The 13,051-nt window shown below is 48.1% G+C and overlaps 1 protein-coding gene across 5 annotated transcripts in view; it reads left to right on the top strand.

The window, feature by feature from the left end:
• The window catches only part of ZFAT (zinc finger and AT-hook domain containing), a 178,968-nt gene that overhangs the window by 44,296 nt on the left and 121,621 nt on the right, over positions 1 to 13,051 (top strand). The window lies entirely within an intron of this gene.

The following is a 13,051-nucleotide window of genomic DNA, read 5'->3' as shown; positions in this document are numbered from 1 at the left end:
AATCGCACATATTTATACATGTCTCGCCTATCTGGAAAGTGCTCGTTTTTGCAATGATTACTGACTGTTACTGTACGTCATCTTGGAATCGAGTGTATCATCTGGTAGCTGATGCCCACAGAGCGCAGGTCACGGGGGTACTTGAGTAGATGCTTGCGGGGGGTTGCAGAGAGGGTAAGACAGTGTCTGTGCTCTCGAGCTTATGTTCGGGGTAAGACGATGGGCTTTTAAAATGCAAAGTGTTACAGGATAATAAATCAGGAGTTGAGAAAGTGTTCTGACGGGAATTCCGGACTGAGCCTGGTGTCGCAGTTTGGGTGGCGTTTGGAGTAAAGGAGGGAGGGTGTCTCAGTGGACGAGTGGGGCCGTGTGAGCAGGAGAGCAGACAGTGGGATGCTCGAGGCCCCTGTGAGTGACCTTGATGGCCTGGATTGTGGCAGGCGTTCTTGAAGAACGTGAAGAATACCAGGTGCTTCCTCCAGGTAAGTACTTAGCAAGGCTTCAGCTCTGAAGTAACTTCTGAAAGAGGCCGAAGGACGTGTGAGTGTGAGCGGGGAACATCTCCTAGACAACTTTCTAGGAGGACTGAAACGGCAAGATTGCACCGGAGAGCTGAGGGCCTCTGCTGTCGTGCTGTTGTTGTTGTTTGATTCTTGCACCATTTTTGAAGTTTTCAAACCACGTCTGAGAATTTAGGACGTTCTTACTGTGTTTTGTACCACGCTAAGCATGCAGTTCTGGTTACGGATTTGGGCTTTGGACTATGGCTGCCTGGGTTTGAATCCTAGCTCTAGTATTTACTAACTTCATTCTGCTTTATTTTCCTCCTCTGTAAAATGGGAATAAAAACAGCACTAGCTAATATGATTACTTTGAGGATTCAATGAGACAGGACTTTGTACAGTGCTTAGAACGGTACTTGCCGTTTCAAAAGCACCCCGTAAGACTGACATGTGCACAGTGCTATATTTAAAATGGATACAACAAGGACCTGCTGTGTAACACAGGGAACTCTGCTCAATGTTACGTGTCAGGCTGGATGGGAGGGGAGTTTGGGGGAGAAAGGATACATGTATATGTGTGGTTGAGTCGCTTTGCTGTGAACATGAAACTGTCACAACATTGTTAATCGACTGTACTCCAATATAAAATAAAAAGTTAAAAAAAAAGCACCCCATAAATGTTAGCTGTTACTGTAGCTCATAGCCATATGGACACAGTGCTATTGCTGTCCTTCCTGTTTTATAGATAAGAGCATTCGGACACTAAGACGTTAAGCAATTTGTCCGGGGTTCTTTAGCTAGAAAGGGATCCTGGCCTTTGAAACCAGACTGTCTGACTCTGAACCCCAATTCTTAAGTCCTAGAAACACCTCCCAACAGTAGAGCAAGACCCTTGGTGTGTAAAATCCTAGCACAGATTGGGTGAATTATTGAGGTAAGACATCACCTAATATTTATCAAACATCTAGGTTGGTGGCCAAGGCTCATTGCCAACACCTGTGCAAGTTGTAGAAAACACAAAATGTTGTTCTTTCCTTTAAAGAACTGCTCTCAGGTGACCACGTGAACTCTTACTAGACTGCAGGGGCTGATGCAAATAATGGACACGGATTCAAACAGGATAAGGCAGCGGGCTGGCAGCCGTCCCAAGATAGAGCGTGAGGGCTCGCCGTGTGAGAGACGGGGCAGGAGCACGGTGGTTTCGGAGGAAGCAGCATCTTGCTTCAGAGCCTAATGTCCTTTCGGCAAATACACAGAGTTTTAGCAATAAGGTGGCCGATGGCGGAAGGGTTAGGAGGCCACGGCCCTGCACCTGAGGCGCTCATCTCCAGGGGACTCGTTCCCTCCGGCCCTGGTCATGCAGTTGCTCCCCTCCTCTCTCCACCCCCGCCCCCCTCCCTCTGAGTGTGTCGCATGTGCACACACACGCACCCCGCCCTGGCCCCTGCTCTCTTTTTCTCGCACAAATACTCAGTGGTTGTCTCGTTTTAACCGGAGGGGCCAGATCTAGCCATCAGGGCAGCTCTGTTTGGACTGGCCCGAGTCCTTCTGAGAACCCAAGTCTCTCTGCTCATTCAGGGCTGTCTCGTTGAGAGTCTGTTTTGGTTTTGTGCCTTCACACGGCTGGCTTGTCCTGTCCGTCCCCCTCTGAGAGACTCCTGGGCTTTCTGCACAGTTGTGGTTAGAAATCAGGGATATCCCTCTTTGGCAACACCGAACATTCTGGCTGCTTCTTCCTCCGGGCCTTAGGCCTAGGTCTAACTTGGAGGGCGCGTGAGAAGGTCAGCCCGGTCCGTGGATGTTCCCCCAGGCTGTGCTGCCCTCGGGGGTTTCTTCCCGAAACACACTTCTGCAGTGTCGCCGCTTCACAGGGAAGTACAAACTCTTCACCTGGGTATTCACGGCCCTCGCCGAAAGGATCTTTCATGGAGCTCTGCAGCGTCACTCTTCCACCCCATATAGTATCCCATTGTTCATGCCAACCACGGTACATTTGGTGAAATTTAGGTTATTTCCATATTTTTTGCTGTTATAAATATTACTCTAATAAACATTCCCTTATGTATATGTATGCGTTTGTGTATGTGTATATATGTGTATGTGTGGATTATTATTTGTTATTTTTGTAGGATAAATTCCTAAAAGTAGAACTACTGGGCCAGAAAGTGTATTACATATAGCCAAATTGCCCCCTAGAAAGCTCATACCAGTTTAGATTCCAAAAGTATCCAAGAGTACCAATTGGATATTATCATTATTATTTGTTTTCTTTTTTAATACCTGGAATGATATAAAAAATACTAAGAAGAAAGTAAAAATAATCCAAAATTTCACTGCCTAGGTATAATGTCTATTACACTGTGTATAAAAGTGAAGAAAGATCTTTCTCACTTCTATATATGTTCATATACATTTTTCAGAAATGAGGTCATATATAATGTTCTGTGATCTTTTTTCACTCACTAATGGAGCAGATAAATTTTTCATGTCAATATTTTTTCTTTAACAAGCTGTTTTGTAGCACATTCTATGTTGCAGATACTGTTCTCAGTATCTTACAACTATTATCAATAGCTCATTTCATTATCATGGCAACATCATAGGCACTATTATCATTCCCATTTTATAGACCAGGAAACTGAGGCACAGAGAAGTTCAGGAGTTTGCTAACATCACACAGCCCATAAGGGGTGGAGCTGGACCCTGAATGCACACATTCTGGCTGCAGGGTCTGTGCTTCTGATTGCGATGCTCTGCTTTCTGACTGACAACAGTCAGTAAGTGTAGATTTTTGTCATTTTTAAAGGCCACGCAGCATTTCATTGTGTGCATGGGCCATAGGTTTTCCTTCATTGGTCTCCAGTTGATTGACACTGAATATTGTTTTAAATTTTTCTCCCTTATTAAAAACAAACAAACAAACAAACAGAAGACTACCCGGGTGTACAATCAAGCATGCATTTTTATTTTATTATTACTATATTTGCACTTGTGTCTTTATTATCTTAGGTATAAATACCTAGTAATGTAATTCTCGGGTTAATAGGACATCTTTTAGGTCACATATTTTATGATTCCATGTATATGTAATATTCAGAAGAGATAAATCCATAGAGACAGAAGACTGTTGGTGGTTACCAGGGGCTGGAGGAGAGCGGAGAATGGGGAGAAACTGCTTAATGGGTACAGGTTTTATTTTGAATGATAGAAAAGTTTTGGAACTAGATAAAGGTGGTGGTTGCACAACATTATGAATGTTCTAAATGTCCCTGGATTATTCACTCTAAAATGGTTAATTTTATGTTATGTGAGTTTTATCTGAATAAATCATATGAAAACTTTAGTTGATAAAATAACAATAAAACTATTTGAACAAAACAAACAAACAAAAAATAGGGCATCTTTTACATTTTGACACATACGCATGTTGTCAAGCTACCCGGTAGACTGTGTCTATCAGTTACTTTTCCGACGTTGGCTGTGTCCTCATATCTGCCTTTACCCTCTTTATCCTGGGTTGTGTCAGTCTTTATCCTGTTAATCTCTAATGTGAACAATTTTCTTTAATTATTTTAATTTGCCTCTATTTGGTCACTCGTGGACTCTCTCATTGCAGTTATTAGGGGTTTTTGTTTTGTGTGTAATTTGGGGCATTTCTCGCTCACGCCCTTTACTTGTTACACTTTTAGATCACCATATATTCTGAAAATATTTTCCAGTTTTATCATTTGTCTTTTAATTTCATTTGTAGCATTGCTTTCTTTCTTCTTTTGCATTTTACTGTAGTTTTAAATATCAGCATTGTCACTACTGTCAAATATTTCTTTTAAATTTCTTGCCCTTTTTATCATAGCTTAGACCACTTACCTATACCCCAAAATAATAAACAACCTTCTATATACTCCTCTGTTATTTGTATGGTTTCATTTTTTATCTATATCTTTGATCCTTCTGGAAATTGTATTTCTGTGAAAGTTGTGAAGTAAGACAGTTATATATATTTGATCAATAACTATGGGCAAAGGAATGATCTTCATAAGTACAATTTGAGAAAGTAATAAGGGTCTGCTTCCAAGTCTAAGAAATGCTTTAAAAAATAAAGCTTCATATTTTGAAACAATTACTGGAATAATAGGAAGTTGCAAAGATAGTACAGAAAGGTCTCACGTACCCTTTACCCTCTTCCCCCCAGTGGTGACGTCTTACATAACTACAGCACAATGTCAAGTTCAGGACCTTGACAGTGAGGTACTGTGTGCGTCGTTCATCATTCATCGCACGTGTAGGTTTGTGTAGCCGCCACGGCAGTCGGGAGACAGGACTGTTCGTCACCACAGACGTCTCCCTTGTATTCCCACTTTATAGTCACCCTGCAACGACTGATCGCCAACCCTGACAAGGGTCACAAGGATATGTGACCTTCTAAGATAGGCTCAGAAAACCCCCTTTTCAAACCAATTTCATAATTTTATAATTGAGGAAGTTGAGGTCCAGAAGTGATGATTATCCAGAGTCACACAGCTCCTCGGAGGTAGGGCTGGGTACCATCCCATGTGTCCCCACTCCTACCCTGTGGCTGGCCCAGCTCTACCGCGTTTGTGTCTTAAAACCAGTCTCATTTCTACTTCGTGGATGTTGATTTTATTCATTTCAGTATACCTCTCTCAGCTTTTTCTCTAACCTCATGGGAAATGAAAGTTCCATCCTGTATGGTCCTGATGTTTATTTCCTATTCTGTAATTAATTAGGCAGTCTCTTCAGCAGTGGCAGACAGGCACAGTCCTTTCTAACACGATTATCACTTCCTCCAGTGCTAAGCTGTATAGAAAACGGCCTCGTAGTCCATTGATCTGGATGACCTAAGTGCACTTTAATTTAACAGATACCAAATGGAAAGGTAGAAGCTCTGGGTGTTTTTCCCTTTCTGGCCACTGCTGAAGCTTCTAAAATATGCAGAAATGACCTTACGCCCAGCTGCCTCGTGGCTGACGTCCCTGTGATGATTGCTCCATGTTCCTTAGTTTGCCAAGCACAATATTACAATTTGGAAAATTCTTGCGTAATTGTTTTAATTCATGCTCTGTAAAGAGCAGTTTAGTGACATTTCAAAGAATTGACCTTGACTCTTTCGCTTGTTAAAACAATTAGAAGAAAACAAAATAAGCTTTTTCCCTACACTGAACCATGGCAGGTTAAAATAATATTTTTGATATATATTCAACATTTATTTATTTTATTCTGCATTTGAATAGTAAAAGAAACCAGGAAAAGAGATTTTTTTTTCCAATGACATTATGTGGAACAGCTGGTGTTTTTGAAAAACATTTTGCAGCCTACAGAAATCAATATGTCAAGTTTATAAAAGTGACTTCTGAACCTTTCTAAGCTTGTTATTTCTGGGGTCATTTTATGCAAGGAGAGTTGCAAAAATTTGCTCTTATTCTTGTTAAATCCTCCTTAAAGAAGACAAGGCATTTATTTTTTATTTATTTATTTTTAAATTAATTTTAAAAATAAATTTATTTATTTATTTTTGGCTGCGTTGGGTCTTCGTTGCTGCGCGTGGGCTTTCTCTAGTTGCAGTGAGCGGGGGCTACTCTTCGTTGTGGTGCGCAGGCTTCTCATTGCGGTGGCTTCTCTTGTTGCGGAGCACGGGCTCTAGGCACGCGGGCCTCAGTAGTTGTGGCTTGCAGGGCTCTAGGTACGCGGGCTTCAGTAGTTGTGGCTCGCAGGCTGTAGAGCGCAGGCTCAGTAGTTGTGGCGCACGGGCTTAGTTGCTCCGCGGCATGTGGGATCTTCCCGGACCAGGGCTTGAACCCGTGTCCCCTGCATTGGCAGGCGGATTCTTAACCACTGCGCCACCAGGGAAGTCCCCAAGGCATTTATTTTAAGATCTTATTTAAGATGCAGCTATAATCTTCATGAGGATTTTTTACAGCAATATTTCAAGTGTCTAATACTGTATTTGTGTTAGCAAAACAGCTGACTTGATAAGTAGCTTCTGTGATCGAAAACTGTTTTGAGTGAGTCGGGTTTGAAAATTTGCAAGTGGAAAGGTAGAGCGGTGTCAGTCTCTGAGTAGAACACTTTTCTCTGTGGAAAGATGTAGAATGGTAAAGTCTGTTTCTTCCCGCTGCCCTGTGAACCCTGTTTTATCTCTGTGCTAATCAGGGGAATGCAAAGTGCAGTGGCCTCCAAGCATACATGGTCCTCAGCATGCTTGGAAATGTGGGACTTTGGGACAGTTAGTGTCACCTTTCAGTGACCCCCCCCCCCCTCGTCCCACTTTCCTCCTGTCTCTCCAGCTCCTCCTGCCCCACCTGCTTCGTGAGCTTGGGCCCTTCTGTTTAGCCCTTAACTGTCGCAGGTTCTGTCGGTGTGGGCCAGGGCACGCCCTTATAACCAGCCTCCCCCATCGCGGTGGCCACACAGAACCAAGCTTTCCTTCTTGTTCTGCTGCAGACTCTCAGGAGGCTCTGCTCACCGAGGGACCCAGGCAGAGAGAGCAGTCAGCATCCTGAACACAGCTGGTCACCGGGCAGGAGGGGAGGAGAGCCTGAGGGTTTCATGTCAGCCCAGAAGTGACCTCTGTCATTCCTGCCCCTGCAGTTCATTAGCCAGAACTGATCTCCCCCAATGTCAAGGGCCCAGGGAGAGTGACCCTGCCGTGCCCAAGGTGGGGGAGGACTGGAAAGGTTTGGTGGCTGTCACTAGTGGCAACCGCGTGGCTCCTACCATTTCCGTGGATTTGCCCACAGCTGTGGTCTGGGGACCTGCAGATGTCCTCCTTGCCCTGACCATGTCCTGAGCGCAAGGCCTGTGTCTCAGTCTGGGGTCCCACAGGCTCCTTATAAATGTTCCCCTGCTCTTCTGTCCTGGTGACTGGCCACCCCATCCAGGTGTCTCATCCAGAAACCTCTCCCTCACCTGTTACATCCGGCCTCTTGCCACAGTCAGCTGACTTTTCCTGCTAAGTATTCCTCTGATTCTTCTCTGCATCTCTGCTGCCATTCTTGTGGGTCAGGCTCCACCGTCTCCTACACGGACTCTTGTAAGAAGTCTGGTCTGCCCTCCCTCTCTGATCCATGCTCGGTGTGCATCAGTGATCTGCAAATATATCCCCAATAAATATTTACTTATTTACTAATAAGTTGCATTTTTTTTGGGGGGGGGCACTGAGAAGGCTTGGTTTCTTTTTTTTAATTTAATTTTATTTATTTATTTATGGCTGTGTTGGGTCTTCGTTTCTGTGCGAGGGCTTTCTCTAGTTGCGGCAAGCGGGGGCCACTCTTCATCGCGGTGTGCGGGCCTCTCACTACCGCGGCCTCTCTTGTTGCGGAGCACAGGCTCCAGACGCGAAGGCTCAGTAATTGTGGCTCACGGGCCTAGTTGCTCTGCGGCATGTGGGATCTTCCTGGCCCAGGGCTCGAACCCGTGTGCCCTGCATTGGCAGGCAGATTCTCAACCACTGCGCCACCAGGGAAGCCCAAAGTTGCATTTTTAAAATTTAATAATCAGGACTTCCCTGGCGGTCCAGTGGTTAAGACTCCACACTTCCACTGCAGGGGGCGCGGGTTCAATCCCTGGTCGGGGAACTAAGATCCCACATGCCATGTGGTGTGACCAAAAATTTAAAAATAAAAATAAAAATAATTTTAAAAAATTTAGTAAGTATCGATGGAGCTCTTGATATGGGTCTATTCTGAGTGTCTTGCAAGTATTAATTTATTTTCTCTTCACAAAAATCCTACCAGATGGTTACTGTTTTTATCCTCATTTCACAAACTAGGAAACTGAGGCAAGGATGCTGTTCAGTGTGACCCGGTAGGAAGCGGTGGACCCGGGATGGGAACTCAGGCGTTTTGGCTCAAATACATACACTGCCGTGTGCGTGTGTTATAGGCATTATGAAACATACGTAAGATATACATTTCAAAAGGAAGAGGTAAGAAAAGTAAAGAGGAATTCTACTACTTTCTTCCCAGATTTCAGTGGATTGTCCTAGGCATCCCCTGGACATGTGCCTTCTGCTTTGGAAACCCTGCCTTTCCTTGCCATTAGAGCCATCTTTCTGAAATGCAAACCGGTCACATCCCTTCCCTGAAGACAGCCCGCCCTGGTGCCCACCGCTGCTCAGAGACAGTCCAAGCTCCTCAAGAACCTGCTAGGTTGTTTACGTATGACCTGGCAGCTGCCGCCCTGTACCCTGATTTCTTACCCCGTCCCATGGTGCCCACCTACGACTCTGTAATGAACATCCAGAGGCCGCAGTGCCCTGTGCTCTCTTGGTTTCTCGTGGGTTGTTCATTTTGCTTGGCATGCCCTGCTTCCCTTTGCCCTCTGAAAAACTACACTTGTCCGCAGCCAGTGCTCGGTAAATATCTTGTGAGTGAAAGCATGAATCTTCATGGAGCAGAAACTAGGACTGTGCAGCGTCTAATGGGGGAAACCCAGCATGTTTCATCACTTCCATTTGCGCTTCTGTGCGGAGCGGGTCACAGGACGCGGGAGAGGTCCCGGGTTCGTGTTGCTGACTGTCTGGCCATGGTACTGGCTTCCACTCAGCTTTTGACTCTCTAGTTGTTTTCCTTCTTTCCTCCTTCTACCCTGCTCGTCACATTTCAGGTTTCCGCTGTCATTCTTTTCACCTGTATTTGAGGGTTGCCTGTGGAAGTTACCTCTCCTTTGCCAGTGCTGTGGAGTCGTCTGAGCTAGAGTCTGGAGTCATCCTTGAGCCCTCCTCTGGCTGACCTGCAGCCTGCCGGCCCCGTCAGCCTGCTGACTCCCTCCCCACGATTCTGGAGCCCTCGGTCGGTCTCCTCTCCGGGCGTCCTCCCTGCCCCGGGTCTGGCCTTCTCATCTCTCATAGGGACTCTTTGCGTAGCGGACTGGCCGCTCCACTTCTAGACCTGCTCCCCATAAGCTCGCCCTTCACAGAAGGATGTCACGTGCCAAGGTGACACGTCACGTTGTTGCTGAGAGCCCTCCCATGGCCTCCCCCGCTGCATGGAGGGGTCTCACCTCTGCCTGCTTTCCGCCCCACTTGTCCCATGGACTCTTTTGTGCAGGCAGCTTTTTCTTCTTGGAAAGCTGCCCTCAACCCTCTAAGCCAGCTCCCTAGCTGTTTCTCATGCTTGAGGCCGGCCCGGTGCCCTAGTGCAGGCAGCCCTGCTAAACGTCTGCTGAAGGAAAACACCTGCACGTGACCTTTCTCTCTCCAGTAGCTCCTGACACTTGGAATAAAATTCAGATAAATGCGAATGGGATCCATTGTCAGAGTTGTTTATGGAAGGAGGAGAGTGTGAGATCTACAGCCTTGAGCCCGTGGGAGCCCTGACAGGCCCCAGAGACGGGCCCTGGGTGAGCAAGCTGTGGGTATGGCTCAGGCTGCTACGTTTGGCAGATGTTTGTTTACATGCTTCCATAATTCCAGAGGCGAGCTGGTCCAGAGCTTCCTGTAGGTCCACAGAATCCTAGACCCAGGTCAGCGGCTGGGCCCCGCAGGGGTGATGGTGCCTCCTCCTACCGTGTGCCTGTCTGTGCCAGCTGCGGTCAGGGTGCTGAGCATCTGTTCTCATCCTCCTGCTGGGTGCCAAGGCAGGGCTGCCAGCTCATCGCTTAGACGAAGATACAGGCTCTGCTAGACAAAGGAAACTGCCCAAGGCCAGCTAGTAATTACACGAATCCTGGTCCCTTCGACTTCCGAGCTCCAGCTTTTGTCACGTGGATCCAGCCGTCTTCGAATGCCGGTCCTCTGATTCTCCACCTTGCCCTGGCCCAGAGTCACCTGAATTAAACCTCCAGTACCTTTGGTGACTAAGTGTCCCAACGTGAGACACGTGACATAAGTCAGACGTGGAGCTGGCCCTGTGCTCTCTACTACAGACTTGCTGTGACTCTCAGGTAACCAGAGGGCACTCAGTGCCTTTTTTCACGGTGGGAGGCAGGGGCGGGGGGAGAAGAGGAACTAACTAAATCCCACCCAAGCAGGGCTTTATGTCAGGACTTTGGAAGGAGGGCTAGCTTGTCCAGCATCTTGGAGGCCGGCCTCTTGTGCTGCAGCCCCTTTGCGTTGTGCTGTCTGCAGTTCAGGGGGCTGCCTATATCCTGCCTCGAGGGACATGATGGGAGGGATGGAGCCTGTGACACAGGGGACCTTTGCTCCAAGTGATGGCTCTTCAGACAAGTAGCAGCTACTTATTATTTCCCCCCCACCCCCCCATTTTGAAAAGGAGTCTCTCTCTCACCATTAACAACCCGAGTACTGAGAAGTGCTGCAAAGAATGGCCCGTGGCCCGTGGCCCAGCGGCCTTTAAAGCTGGACTTACTGCTGTGCCTGGTGCTTCCCAGCTGCTGAGGAGCTGTCTGAAGCCAAGGGCTGAGTGAGATCCCTGCAGCGGCCGATCCTCTTCTCTTTTTTCTCCTCCTTCCTGAGCTTGTTACTGGGCACTAAGCCAGACTTTGGAGATCAAAGCGAGTAAAATGAGTCTCTTCCCTTGAGCAGCTGAGCCTGGGGAGGAGGACCAAGGGGTGAATGGATACAGGGTGATGGAGCGGCCAGCCCAATGCAGAGGGGCAGGGCAGGACCACGCACCCGCGGGTGTATCCTGGAGGGCTCCCAGGAGAGAGGGGCCGTGAACTCCATGTCTAAGGCTGACATGGGGGGCGGGGGAGGGGATGGGCTAGGCATTTCCGTCAGGATGGTTGCTGCGAAAGCCTGCAGGCGCAGGGCTGGGGGCGTGTTTGAGGAATGCTGGCTAGTTCACTGTGGTGAGTGTGCAGTGAGGACAGGGTCACAAGGAGGCTGACGGCCTCATGCTCGGCGTGTGCTTATGCGCATAGTTTCCTGTCTGTGGGAATGCTGTGCTTGGAGCAGGTGCTCGCCTGTCCTTCCCTCGGAGCAAGAGAGACAGGAAGACTTGAGAAAGCCTGAGGGGAAGAGGGAAGGTGAGAGTGATGCGCAGTGAGCAGGTTCGATAGAATTATCTTGGGTTAATAAGTTTCTTAAACTGCTGCATTAGCAGTGTGGCATGAATCAGTGGCAGAGCCCCAGAATATAATCCCGTATCAGGCTGCTGTTCTGACAACTGTTCTGGGCTTTTTATTAATGTGGCTGATAACACTTGACTCTCTGGGGTGTTCTGAGATTTAATTAGTTCTTGGGCAATTTGGAATAGGTACTTTAGAATATTAGCGCTGTGCTGATTATAAATGAGTGTGTATGAACTAATTTCTACAGATGTGTGATTGCTCATATGGTTAACTCTTCATCTGCCCTTTCCTAAATCAGCTTGCCTTGCTTGCGTGTTATTCCATGTCGGGGACTCTGCGAAGTCCCTTGGGGAGTTAGAGCGTAAACACAGACACAGATCCCACTGCTAAGAGTGTGGAGTTGGAAAATGGAACGGTATCCCTCCCACAGGAACTCCTCTAGGACAGGAGGGCATGGTGAGCAAAGAGCGGGAGACTTTGAGATAAAGGGAACTTAGTTGAGAGCTTCTGCATCAGATGAGCTTCGTTTTTCTTAGTGAAGTCAGAGAAGCTCATCAGAGTTAAAGGAGTGTGTGTGTGTGCATGTGTGTGTATGGTTAGGAGCTGAGAAAAGTGGGAATATTTCTGAACCCCTGCTGTAGATCTTTCATTAATTCATCGGAAGCATTGATTGAGCACCTACTGTTTGGGTACCAGGCGTGTGGTGGTTGCTGGGCTATGTGATGTCAAGTGAACGGAAGTTTGTGTAGTAAAGTTGTTCAGAGTTTGCTGGGCGGGGCAAACAGATGACACTGACCCTTTGGGGTAAGTGTGATGAGCACCTGCAGAGGCCACATGGGATCTTAAGGGAGCTCAGAGACGGGGCTTCAGAGGCAGCCTGGGAGAGCAGGGCCGGTCAGGAAGGGCTTGGGCAGAGCTTTGACATCCACGTGGGCCTGGTGTTCTGAAGGGTGGGTGGGGCTGGAGGTGAGAGGAGGGAGAAGACGGGGGAGGCATGCGGAATGCAGCCTGGCAGAGAGAGTAGCATCCCGTGAGGCCTGGAGGAGGCCGCTGGCCGCACGTGCTTGCGGGGAGACTGTGTAGGAGGCTGGTGCGGGGCCTGGCGGAGGGTCTGCAGTATCTGGTTTCCGCAGTGGCAGTGGGCGTCAGAGAAGGGGGCGTATTCTAGAGCTGCTGAGGAAGTGTGATTCCCAGGCCCTGGGCACAGGCTGATGTGGACGGGAAGTTGTGGGAGGGAGGGGGCCGAGGCTGTGGCTTGGGTGCTGGGGCGGAGGGCGGCCCCTGCCAGTCTGGAGAACCCAAGGGAGAAGCAGGTTTGGGGGAGAGAGGATGAGTTTGTCTGGCCACACACTGAGTTTGGTGGACCCTGGGTGTCCGTGGGGGTGTCGTCCACCCGGGTGCGGGGCCGGCAGGAGGCCCCTTCGTGGGTGAGGGCGCAGGTGGGTGGTCAGCAGGGGTTGGGATGGAACAGAAGCAAACAGCAGGGTGGCTTCCTGAGGACCCTGGTGCCGAGCATCCCGAGGGAGAGAAAAGCAGGAAGGCCGCCTTAAAGGGGG

This window comes from Balaenoptera physalus (genome assembly GCF_965194825.1).
Source record: "Balaenoptera physalus genome assembly, chromosome: 17".
NCBI lineage: Eukaryota > Metazoa > Chordata > Mammalia > Artiodactyla > Balaenopteridae > Balaenoptera > Balaenoptera physalus.
This window is presented reverse-complemented; position numbering and strand designations above follow the sequence as displayed.